Genomic DNA, 12,590 nt, shown 5'->3' on the forward strand with positions numbered 1-12,590 from the left:
TAATTCTCCAGTTTAATGTAAAACTGTTATTGCCATAACTCAGACATTAAAACAAATATTTATATATGTGTATATATATATATATATATATATATATATATATATATATATATATATATATAGACATGATAGAGAGATAGGTACGTGTGTGCTTGTGTGTGAAAGTGTCTGGGTCTAGTGGTAAGGGTGTTGCAGCTATGATTACAAGATCCCGGTTTCAGTTCCCAGACCAGCTGTGCATTGCACTCTAGAGCAAAATAGTTCATTTCACCTTGTTCCAGTTCATTAACTGGAACTGATGGGTAACCCAACAGTGTGATGAACTGGCATCCCATTTGGAGGAAATGTTGACATGACTGCCTAGCCAGCAGGGTGGTTTCATTTGAAAGCTACAACAATGCAAGGATGTGCATTGTGATCAACAGTATAGAAGAACATCCAATAATCTAGTCAATACAGTGGTGTATGTGTTTGTCAGATGTTCTATATTGTGTGTGTGTATACGCACACACATACACCACTGTGTTGACTAGATTATTGGATGTTCTTTCATACACACACACACACACACATATATATATATATGATTTGTGTTTGCATGTCAAGGTGTTTAGTGTAGTGGTTTGGCTGAGTCTCATGATATTTATGTTGTGAGTTCAGTGGAGACAGGTCACACGTGGTGTTCTTTATACAAGGCATTTCAATTTTACTTTGCTTCAGTCTCCTGAAAATAAGTAGCAGCCAGTGGGGTGGGGATTGTAACATTATAAAAACTCTGGCAGTCGTATTCTGTGGGGAGTCCTGAATTTTCAGTTGCTTAAATGTTATAGAAATTGATATAATCTCCAGTTGAATAGACCTTAAGGTTCAAAACAGACTTTTTTGCAAAATGTGTTTGTATGTGTGTATACGTATCATTGGTAACAAGACATACTCCTTGAAGTACATCATATTTAGTCTATTTGAATATGAAAATCATTGACTGTACAGACACTCTATTACTAGTTTGTTTTTATTTGGTGTTCTGTTCTCCCAGATGGTTCAGGGACCATAGCTGTTTCATACATTCCACATCTGACATGGTTTCTATGGTAGGACATCCTTCCTAACACCAACCATTTTACAGGATATACTGGGTGTATTTTATTGTGGAACCAGCTCTCTAGAGAGGTTATCTTGTTGCCAGCAAGTCTACTCAACATCATCTAGGCACTTGATGAAGGCTTCCGTGTTGAGTCTGATGCCATGTGGGAAGATGAATGGAGGCATAATGTTGTCATCACTAGTGATCACTCCAAACACTATGATATTGACCAGACGTTTGATTTTTATCACTCTCAGTACATGTCCTCAGATTGTTACCCAAACACTCTGAAATGTTTGTATTGGAGCTTCTGGTGAGAATGCCAAACAGTACAGCATGTCGTTTCTAAATTTCTGGCAGAGTGAATTGCATCATGGTGCTGCCTTTCTTACAGATGCTGTCCAACTAACTCTACTATAATGTGTAGTTGACAAAATCAAAAACAAAGTGCATGCACAAAATTAAAAATATAAAACAGTGACAATTTACCCATTATACCCTGTATATATACACATACATGGCTGGCTTTATATGTATGTGTGTGTGTCTTTTTGTCTGTCTGTGTTGGTGTGTTAACTTCCCTATAATTTGGCCAAAAGAGACTGATAGAATAAGTACCAGGCTTAAAAAAAAATGTACTGAGGTTGATTCATTTGACTGAAAATTCTTCAGTACAATGCCCCAGCATGGCCACAATCTAGTAACTGAAACAACTAAAAGATAAATGATATGTGTATGTATGTATGTATGTATGTGTGTAGTGTAACCATTACTATAATAGGTGAGTACCATGTAGTAGAACTTCTCATTGAGATCAACTTCCCAGCAAGATCTCATTAAGTCTACATCCTTTATATCCATTCTGCAGTGAAAATAATACAAAAACCATAACTTCCTGTTTCTTCTCTACATAAAAGTATTGAACTCCATATATCCATGAAAGCAGCAATTATTGTTGCTTGATAAAGAAGCTATGTAGTTAAGATTCTGGACTTCTGCCCACTTGGTTATATGTTTAGAAGCCATTGAAGTCTTCAGAATTGTGCTTCTTGAAAGAAAACACCTAATTCTGCTAACCTCAGTTTACATGGCTGGTAACAGGTTTCATAGATAACAGTACAACAAGATATCTCATCCTCATTTTAACATCTGCTTTTCCTACAGCCAGATGACCTTCCTGTCACCAACACTTACCTGTTTCTATACAAGATATTTCTTCTTGGCTGGGTGTATTTTTGCAGATTATAGAAAATGACATTTATTTACAACAATCATACAGTGTCAAGACAATGTGACATGCAGACATTCACACTCATACATATGTGTGTGTATATCTATATATTGTCATCATCATTGTTTAACGTCCGTTTTCCATGCTGGCATGGGTTGGACGGTTTGACTGGGGTCTGGCAAGCCAGATCACACCAGGCTCCAATCTGATCTGGCAATGTTTCTACAGCTGGATGCCCTTCCTAATGCCAACCACTCCGAGAGTGTAGTGGGTGCTTTTTACATGCCACTGGTACAGGAGCGTGTCAGTCGGCACTGGCATTGGCAACGTAAGGATGGTGCTTTTTACGTGCCACCAGCACAGGAGCCGGTGGGGGTGGGGGCTGGCATTGGCCACATTCGGATGGTGCTTCTTATGTACCACTGGCACAGGGAGCCAGTCAAGTGGCTCCGGCAGCAACACATGCATGAATGAATGGTGCTTATCGTGTGCCATCAGCACTGGTAACAGTCACAATTACAATTTCCATTTGATTTGATTTTGATCTACTTAACTCAATAGGTCTCCTCAAGCATGGAATGTTGCCTGACGATTCAATGGTGCTTTTTAAATGGGTTGGTTATGCGACACTGGTGTAGGCTACGGCTGTGATCTCACTTTCCTTGCTGGATCTTCTCAATCACAGCATATCTCCGGATATATAAGATTTAGTTGAATTAGGTATTTAAGTTGAGGCACGTCGTTAGGTCAGAATAATATACACACACAACAATATTATGTAGATATCAAACTTGGTACCAAAGTACTGACAGAATTATATTCCTGTAGTGCATGCAAACATTTAGACCTAGCTGAGTATATAATCCACTTTTGAGCTATTCTGACATGTACATTTTATTAAATATACTATCCATAATATACTTGAGAATTTGCGTTGGGCATGTTCTGAGATAGGTGAATAAAATATAAATAAATAACCATTAAAGGACAGGTGTCAATTCGTTACAGCCATTTCTCACGACTCCTTTAATTGATTAATGAGTACATAGAGAAACTGTTTTCTTCAGATGAATACATGAACTTTACAATCAAGGACATCCAAAATGATTTAACATAGTTTAAATCTACAGAGCAAAACATTTTCAATGATTCTGCTACTATTTAGTTGACAGAATGGATTTACCAAAATAATGTATATTTAATCAGATCATTATTTTGGTAAATCCATTGTCAACTGAAATAGTTGCAGAATCATTGATATAATGTACTCATTAATCAATTAAAGGAGGTGTTAGAAACAGTGTAATGAATTGTAATCAATTGTTACTGATATATATATATTGTTTCAGTCATTTAATTGCGGTCATGCTGGGGCACAACCTTGAAGGATTTTAGTCAAACAAATCAACACTAGGACTTTTTTTTTAAGCCTAATACTTATTCTCTCGATCATTTTTCCTGAACCACTAAGATGCAGGGATGTAAACACACCAACACCAGGTGTCAAAAGCATAGTGGGGAACAAACACATACACACACACACACACACACACACACACACACACACACACACACACACATACACACACACACACACACACACATATATGATAGACATCTTTCAGTTTCCATCTTCCAAATTCCCTCACAAGACTTTGGTTAGCCTGAGGCTATAGAAGACACTTGCCCAAGGTGCTATGCAGAGGGGCTGATATATATATATTTGCAATGGACTCTTTTTAGTTTCCATCTACCAATCCACTCACAAAGCTTTGGTTGACTCTGGTCTATAGTGGAAGACACCCAAGATGCCATGCAGTGGGACTGAACCTGAAACCATTTGGTTGGGAAGCAAGCTTCTTAATATTGCTCAGTTTCATATCCTTGGCCCTTAGACTGGAACAGATTCTCCTTGAAGTTGTTTTCAATCTACAGAAAATCAGATTAGAAAGAAGCAAATTTGTGAGCTAAAATAAATGATTCGTTGTAACTTTTTTTTTTCTTTTAGGTACACACACACGTAAAATACACAACTGAAGCAAAAAAAAAAAAAAAGGAAATGCAAAGGCAATTCAAGAAAAAAATGGAGCTAAGGGGAATAACTCTTAACGTATATTTATTCTTGTCACACAAATGTCCGGTTCATATGCAAGTTCGATACACATATGTATAGATAATTATATACACACACTCACACACATGATTCTATGGCTTTCAGCCATGCTGGAACATCAACATCAATAATATTGTCTGTGGCAATATTTTATTGATTTTACAGCAGGATATGAGGCAAAATCAGTTGTGTATGAAAGAAGGCAACCAAGGTGGATGAAAATACCACAAGGTATTCTCATTCGGAGTAACTTTTTGCATTCTCATGATGAGAACACACAGACACATTAGTATGTGTGTGTGTAAATATATACAGTTTCAGTGTCCCAAATTTCATTTGAAAGTCTTCTGTCAGAGTCACTTCACAAAGCGCTGAGCCGTGGTATCAAACCTGAAACCTCATATATTCAGAGAGGCTGTCTGTGGTATGACAAAAATAGTTCACTCTATCACAAGATACATGTGCATGCACACACACATACACACACACACACACACATGCACGCACACACACACACAGCATGTGTGAATTTATATTCAATTTTAGTGATTATTAAAATTGCTATTATCTCATTCTCTTTCTCCGCCTTCTTTCTGCTCTTTCTTCTGTCTTTCTCTCTCTCACGCACACACACCTCTCTCTGCCTATCAATACCAAGGTTTTGATACTTATGTACAAAAGAATATATGAGCTCCTGTGGCAAATCAATGTATTTAACTCTCACATCCCCACCCCGTGTAAGTGCATGTGTATGTGTATATAAATATGTATGTCTGTATCTACAAAAATTGGTTTATAAAACAGAAAACATATATTATTGTCTCATGGCATTGTAATATGTAAACTATTCTGTCTTGCTGTTGTTATTGTATATTTCACTTAATAAAGAGTGTATACACATACGTGTGTATGAGAGAGGGAGAGAGAGAGAGAGAGAAAGCAGTGGTTTTGTATATATTTTAATATCTGTTGCAGGTTGAAAATTGAAACCTGTTTTAAAAATTATGTAATAATAATTATAATATACCTTTAAAAATTATCAATCTTTTTCGTGTCTGATGACATACCCGGTTAAATTAAGTCATGGATATTGCTTTCTAATCCTTACAGTAAAAAAAACTATCAAAACACACTCATAAATATCTATGGATATGTATACATAAAACGACAGTCAAATTCACTGAAAGAATCATGCTTATTTTCATTCTTGGGTAAAAATAAGAAGAAAAAGAAAGAAAAAATGGACTGTGGAACTTTGAAGCGACCCATTGTCTTAATAATTCCTCAAGGCAGTCATAATTGAAAATACTGCATTTTAATTCTGTTCCTCCTGCAGTTGATTTAAATGTAATAAATTCTCATCTTTTATTGAATCTTGTATATAAATAGTAATACACATACACATATTTATTCGGATTCTTACTATATAGCCACTATTGTTTCAGTATGAGGGAAAATTCCCTAAGCGTCATCAGAATGCTTAATAAATTTTCTCTTTGCCAAAAAAGGGGTGGCAATGTTGACAGAATCTAAATAAATCCATTATATGTTATTCTGTGTTTGGCATTGCTGTCTTTTATAATTGTGAACTCACATGATTACCATTTACTTATTCAAAAGGTTTTCGTAAAAATTCTTGATAAATGTCACAATCGCTGAAAAAATATTTTCTTAAAAGTTATCGACTATTTAAAAAAAAAAAAATCATATCTATATTGAAGCTACTGGATTTGTTGTGTATATAAACAGAAACACTATTTTTTTCTGGGATTGGTCAAGTGATGTAGACACCTCCACCGAGAACTCAAGGTTCAAAAACCAATTAAGGCTGTTCATTATTTTCTTTTAATATATGAAAAAAATGCTTGTTTATATGTCCACACACACAAAACAATCAGACAAAAAGTGGAGAGTATGCTTTTGCATAATTTTATTATTATGATCATTTCAAATGGTGAGAGGAACTGATTCTACAATATACAATGGCTTGTATGCATAATTAATCAGTTAATTAATCAAGTAATTAATGGAACAGCCCTCAGCCATTCTCCTTAGACCTTAATTCCTATTTATCTATCAATCTCTGTCTGTCTCTCTCTCTCTCTCTCCCCCCCCTCTCTCTCTCTCTATATATATATATATATATATATGTATGTATGTGTGTGTATATATATATATATATATATATATATAAATAATAGGGATTAAGGCACAAATGTGACTGTAGTAAGAAGTTTGCTTCTCATCCACATGAGTCTGGGTTCGGCTTCACTGTGTGACACTTGGGCAAGTGTCTTCCACAGTAGCCTTGGGCTGAGCAAAACTATGTGGGTGAATTTAGTAGACAGAAGTTGATAGAAAGAAGCCCATTGTGTGTGCATATATATATATATAATCCTTTCTACTATAGGTACAAGGCTTGAAATTTTTGGAGAGGGAGATAGTTGATCACATCGACCCCAGTACTTTATTAATACTTAATTTATTGACCCTAAAAGGATGAAAGGCAAAGTTGACCTCAGTGAAATTTGAACTCAGAACATAGCAGCAGATGAAATACCGCTAAGCATTTTGCCTGGCTTGCTAATGATTCTGCCAGTTTGCCACATTAATAATAATAATATTCATATGTGTGAGTGTGTTTGTCCCCCACTTCTACTTGACAACAGGTATTCGTTTGTTTACATCCTTATAACTTAGCAGTTTGGCAAAAAGGACATATAGAATAAGTACCAGGCTTTAAAAAAAGAGTACTGGTGTCAATTTGTTCAGATACAAGCCTTTGAGGTGGTGCTCCAGCATGCTACCGTCAACTGGTTGCAACAAGTAAAAGATAGAATGTTGCATATATGTCATCACTTCTGTCCACTTTTCCATGCCTTCTTGGCTTAACAGAATTTGTAGATGTAGATTTCTACAGCCAGATACCCTTCCTGTTACCAACTGTCATCTGTTTCCAAGCAAGGTAATAGTTTACCTTAACTAGATATTTTTTATGGAAGAATGGAAACAAACAGCCTCACTTTTATGATGATGGTGCATGGGAGAAGGCGAGTCTGCCGAATGTAGGCCCAACTGGGGGACCAGTTATCAACGATAGCTTGGTAGATAAAGTAATTAAGGATACGAAGACAGGGAAAGTCTCAGCCCATTAGGAATCACCACTGAGATGTTTAAAATATCTGGTAGAGTGGGATATAGCCTAGTCACCTGTATAGTTAATCAGGTTGTCCATGAGGGAGTCATACCCAACAATTGATGTAGCAACATTATGATCAGCTGCTACAAAGGCTCAGGCGATGCCTTTGACAGAAATAACTACAGACATCAAATTGTTGGACCAGGTCATGAAAGTCACAGGAAGGCTCACAATTCAATTAGGAAGAGAGTTAATGTAGATGAGATGCAATTTGGATTTGTGCCATGTAGAAGCACAACTGATGCTATAGAAGTTGAGCTGAGACTTCCTTTGGTCATGACTAACCATGGGATTGCACCTAGAAAATTACCCTCCCAGGCACAAGTCCGAACAAGGCTGTTTAAGACCAGCAGTCGTCCATGCATACTGGCCTCCCCTCTCCACACCACCATTGTTATCCAAGGGAAAGGCAAAGGCTGATACAGCTTGGCACCTGTGATGTTGCAACTCATTTCTACAGCTGAGTGAACTGAAGCAATGTGAAATAAAGTGTCTTGCTCAAGAACACAACATGTAGCCTGGTCCGGGATTCAAACTCACAACCTCATGATTGTAAGCTCGATGCTCTTATCCAGTGCAAGCTCTGGACACAAGAGGTGTAGTGGTATCACAGGAAGCTTAATGGAGAAAATAGTTTTGGGGTTGCATATGTGCAGGTGCTAAAAATGTGCTGACGATAGACTCTCAAATACTCAGGGGAATCATTAGAAGTAGTAGAAAGCTTCTGTTACCTAGGTGATCAAGTTAACAGTGGAGGAGGAAGTTCTGAAAGTGTTACTGCTAAAGTAAGAACGGGCTAGGCAAAGTGCAGAGAGCTTCTACTTTTGTTGGCAACTAAGGGTCTCTCCCTCAGAATGAAAAGTAAATTATATGATGCCTGTGTATGTATAACTATGCTACATGGCAGTGAAACATGGGCTTTGACTACAGAGAACTTGTGAAGGCTTGAAAGAAAGGAAGCTAGCATGGATGGATAATGTCAGTGTGCACAGGTGAATGTTAATGATTTAAGAGGAAAACTGGGTATAAGTGGAATTAGATGTGTGCAAAAGAAAATACTGTGCTGGCTTGGTCATGTGACGTGTATGGATGAGAACAATTGCATAAAGAAGTTCCATGCTCTAATTGTGGAGGGAATCTGTGAAAAGGGTAGATATAGGATGAAGTGGTGAGAAAGGATCTTCGGATGCTGAGCCTCATTGAAGAAATGACAAGGGACTGGGAGTTGTGGCAATTTGCTGTATTTGAGAAGATGCATGAAGCTAAGCAAAATCGCTGTCACCCATACATACAGGCTTGTCCTTTACAGGTGCTGGTGCCACATAAAATGTACTCGTGCCAGTGCTACTTAAATGCACCCATGCCCGTGGCATGTAAATAGCACCAAACACACTTTATAAAGTGGTTGGCATTAAGAAGGGTATCCAGCTATAGAAACCATACTACGACAGACAGCTGGAGTCTGGACATCTCCCCTGCTGACCAGCTCCTGTCAAAACCGTCCACCCCATGCCATCATGAAAAACAGATGTTAAACTATGATAACAGTCATAACTGTACTTCCCATGCCTTCAGTTATATTCACTCAAAGCTGATAATTCATTTTGTCTAGATTCTTACATGTATTTGTGTATGTTCAATAACAATAAGAACATGCTTCAATAGAATTTTCCCCCATTGCTAAATGAATGCATACAAATGAGAGACAGGAGCAGAAACAAAATAAATCACCTTCAAACAAACTTCCCTAGAATTATTGAACATTTTCCTCCTGGTTATCACACAAAGTTCCTCTAGTGGACTCAGCTAGTTCTTTCTATATGGCTGAAATATATGTATATATATATATATATATATATATATATATATATATTATTTATTTATTTATATATATTATCATCATCATCGTTTAACATCTGCTTTCCATGCTGGCATGGGTTGGACGATTTGACTGAGGACTGGCGAACCAGATGGCTGCACCAGGCTCCAATCTGATCTGGCAGAGTTTCTACAGCTGGAGGCCCTTCTTAACGCCAACCACTCCAAGAACGTAGTGGGTGCTTTTACATGCCACTGACACAAGGGCCAGCCGGTGGTATTGGCAATGGCCACTCTCAAATGGTGTTTTTTACGTGCCACTTGCACAGGAGCCAGTGCAGTAGCACTGGCAATGACCTTGCTCGAATGTTTTTTCACGTGCCACCGACACAAGTGCCTGTAAGGTGACACTGGTAAGGATCATGCTCGAAAATATATATATATATGTGTGTGTATCGTTTGTATATATTACACAACAACTACATTATAGCACTGAACTGTACACCAACCTCTGCCAAAATTATGCACTACACAGCTCACATAATTCCACGATGAAAGCACATCACCCATACATGCCATCATAATATACACTACCACTAGACTTCACCAGGCTATACATTACATCACCACTACTACACTGCAGCATACTGTGTATCAAACACTTCATTCCAGACATACACCCCTCTCACACTACATATGGCAAGAATATTTTAAAGAAAGCGTGACCAAACCTGGATCAGCTTCCATGAAGTAAAACCATGTTTCCTGTGGCAGACATGTTGAACAAGTTTTTCCATGCCTCATTGCTTTGATGATTCACTCATTGCTTAATCATGTGAGGTTGATGCTTGCTTCACTGAACACTCCTACATTTTTCTCATGACATTAATCAAAACACATACATAGGCAAGCATGGGCATGTTGTTTAACCCTGGGTCAGCTCTGATCAAGCAGATTTATTATCTAAAGATATTCCAGTCGTGGCCACACCTGCTCCAATGAAGTCTTTGCTATGTTTTTTGAGAACAGGCTTCACTAAACTTCAAAACAATCAGTTTGATTCTACAAAAGAGAAATTTGTATAACAAGACGATAAGGAAACCTAATGTGTGATTTTTTTTCTCTTTTTGCTGAAATTGATAAAAATAACAGCAAAATTGCCCTCAAATCTCATCCTACAGTCTTAAAAGGAAATATGACATTAAATATTGATGTCCCGGATAGGTTGTGTCAGAATAAAACAATGGTATGGTTATTATTAGACCAATCACTTATACAGCTCTACTGGATTAATGCTGAACAACACGTACACACACACACAAAAAGAGTGAGAAGATAAAGTTGACACATTCTTAGTATAGCGTCATGCCATATTTATAACGTTTATGCGTGTGCACATGTGTATATGTACATGTTTGCATGCATACACACACGCACACATATATACATGTCAGTTTGCATAAAAGGAAAAGAAAATATCTCATTCAAAAGTAAAATTACTTTAAAAAATCAAAAAAATATCAACTAGATTATAGCCAGGAGATAACAGTTTATTCAAAGTAGCTGTCTTCAGTTTCCTCAACATTCTCAAAACAATTCTGGAGCCTGATGTAGGCATTTCTCAATGTATCCTTGGGAAGATCTTCGAGCACCTCCTTGATTCTTGGCTACCAGCTTGGTCTTGGTGTTGCCGACAAACCAGTTGGTATCTTTATCAGCTGTACATCACACACAGCAATCCATGAGATTACAATCGGGGTGATTAGGAGGCCAGAAATTGAGACTGGTAAGTCATAGGAATATGTGAGACAACCACTTCTGATACTTTCTGGGGGTATGGCAAGGAGCTGAATCCTGCTGCTGTACGTATATATTTCCAACAGCAACCCTCTCCAGGCAAAGATTCACCACAGTCTCCAGCAGCTTCATATAATTGTCTGAATTGAGCCTAAGGCCCAGTTTAAAGATGAGGTGAATTCCGGCAGGCAGCTGACCATGCTTTTACAATATTCACAGTGTATTGAGCTGCAGCCACGATGCTGGCATTTTGATGCTCAGCATGAATTATCATGATACAAGTAACTGTTTTCCCTCCATGTCAGCTGACATTTTATCAACTACAATTTCAAATTTTGTGCTCTTCAATGCCGTTGACTATTCAATACATTTAGCTGTTCCTGATAGAAAGGAGACATAAAACATCACCAAATCTAGCCTGAATTTCACACACACAAACATAGTTGAAATCTACAGAAAACCAATAAGAAAAAACAAAATACGAAGATAGATGTATGAACAAGCGGGTGTATTAGTTTGATGTTCGGGTAAGTGAGGTCTTTTACATTCACCCATTAACTTATGGTGTGCATCGTTCAAAGATACTCCACTTGATGTTTTGTGGGGTATGTTTGGCGTTCAGGCCCCAGATGCAGCTAACCAGCTTGATAGTCTTGTTCTTGTCTTTGTACAGGAAAGAAAACTAGTTAGCATAACCTTTTTTTTAAAAGTGACTTTTACTTAGTGTAATATATGTATTTCTTTTCAGTTTCGTTATTTCGTGGAACTGAGGTGGCATCGGCTTCGTACACAGCTGAGCTAACCATGCATGCTGTAGCTACATTTTCACGATCACTTTCATCTCATTTGTGTTATCAAATATTTGTCCTAGAAATCTCTTCTTTATTAGGCCATACAATCGGATGTCGGAGAGTGCCAGATTCGAGTTGTACGGTGGATGGTGGTCCATTGATCAGCCTAATTTGCTAATTGCCTGATTTGTTGCTAAAAGATGTTTGTGGTCACGTATTGTAATGGTGAATGTGAATCGTTTTTAGATTCTTGTACGATCTTTTCCTCCAAACGGCTTTCGTAAGCTTTTTGAGTTTCTCAATGCACCGCTCATTGCTCATTGTACAGTCACATTCAAGAAAAACAAAGAGAGAATGATGCCCCCAAAATAGTGACCATGATTTTCTGTGCTTATCATTGACTTTTGAACTTCTTAAGGTTTTGGAAGAAAGCGTAACTTCGTTCCTCAGATTGAACCTTTGCTTCTGGATCACAAAATACGGCAACCTTTTATCCCCCTTCCACCAGATCGGATAAAAGTATCTTCATTGACTTCAAATGCTTCTACAGATCAGAG

The 12,590-nt window shown here is 37.6% G+C and overlaps 1 protein-coding gene across 1 annotated transcript in view; it reads left to right on the top strand.

Annotated features, from left to right (window-relative positions):
- LOC115219491 overlaps window positions 1-3,895 on the top strand; it is a 34,966-nt gene extending 31,071 nt beyond the window's left edge. Inside the window, exon 5 of the transcript XR_005001846.1 lies at window positions 3,849-3,895. The gene's annotated coding sequence lies outside the window, so the exon portion shown is untranslated. The remainder of the gene's footprint in view (window positions 1-3,848) is intronic.
- The last annotated feature ends 8,695 nt before the right edge of the window (window positions 3,896-12,590 follow it).

Source organism: Octopus sinensis, linkage group LG14, assembly GCF_006345805.1.
Source record: "Octopus sinensis linkage group LG14, ASM634580v1, whole genome shotgun sequence".
Lineage (NCBI taxonomy): Eukaryota > Metazoa > Mollusca > Cephalopoda > Octopoda > Octopodidae > Octopus > Octopus sinensis.